The sequence below is a fragment of the Cetorhinus maximus genome, chromosome 21 (assembly GCF_964194155.1).
Source record: "Cetorhinus maximus chromosome 21, sCetMax3.hap1.1, whole genome shotgun sequence".
Classification (NCBI taxonomy): Eukaryota; Metazoa; Chordata; class Chondrichthyes; order Lamniformes; family Cetorhinidae; genus Cetorhinus; species Cetorhinus maximus.
In genome coordinates, this window is record NC_135899.1 from 46,400,019 (window position 1) to 46,401,151 (window position 1,133).

The window sequence follows — 1,133 nt, forward strand, 5'->3', positions numbered from 1 at the left end:
CCCCCAGTCACCCATGTCCTTTCCCCCATCACAGTTGACTCCACTTGTATCATCACCGTTACCCCACAGCCCAATCCCTCATCATTCCAGGATGTCCAGGTGAATGTGCATGTTCCCTACTTCCCTGAAAATCCCACCCCCCCCATCCACATTGACGTCCCTGACCTCCTCCTTCCCACCCTCAGGGTCTGTGTCTGCACCCATGTCCCCACCAACTTTCTTTAATGCTCCCACAATCCTCACTCACCCATTGATGTGCCGTTCCCGATTTTGTCTTGTTGCTCCACATATCCATCTCAGCATCTGCAACTCATTAGTATCCAGTCATTGTTCCTCTGCTCTTGATTTTTTTTTCAATACGTTATGTCACTTTATTTGACAATTCTAAGAAATAACTTAAGACCAGCAAGAGGGTCCAAAAAAAAAGCTAATCTAAACCAGATGGGCAAGGCTTCGGGACACTGACGCACACCCTCCTTCTCCCAGTTACATATCTCCCATACTGCCATCCAGATCCCAAGGAAGTGAATCAGGATCCCTCAGCCAGACTCCAGATGCCCAGCTGTGTGTAGTCTCACCCATCCTCAAATGCCAACTTTTATTTTTAGTGCTGCTTTCTTCTGAAGGAAATGTCTTCTGTTAACCTGATCTTTCCTTTGGTGGGCTGGCAGATTATAGTGGAGCATCCGACACACAACACTACAGTCTGTGCGTGGCTGAACACAGTAGTGATTTTGTAGCAACCAGGACACCTGACATCCATGAAGTAGGATTAGGACTTTGCACCAGATGCTTCTTCATGTATTTCCTCTTCTCCTCCTCGGGTGACAGATGCAACAAATCTTTTGCCAGAGGCATCTTTAGCATGGATTCGCTGGCTCTTGATACTCTTTTGAGTTATCAACAGTCACAGATTGAAACTCTTTTCGAGTACAATCACAGTTCTTGGTTTCCGGGAGTGGGACATGAACCCACAACCCTCTGATTCAAAGGCGAGGGTGCTATGAACTGAGCCACAGCTGACACCTGATGTTGCCCAAGTTTCTGCACTATATGACGAGTCCAGTCTGACAACTGTCTTGTGGATCCTTCCTTTCAGTGTCAATGATATTTTCTATCACATAATACTCCAC

At 46.7% G+C, this 1,133-nt stretch overlaps 1 pseudogene; it reads right to left on the reverse strand.

The window, feature by feature from the left end:
- Positions 1–454: 454 nt before the first annotated feature.
- On the reverse strand, positions 455–867 carry LOC144695385 (small ribosomal subunit protein eS27 pseudogene; annotated as a pseudogene).
- Positions 868–1,133: the final 266 nt, after the last annotated feature.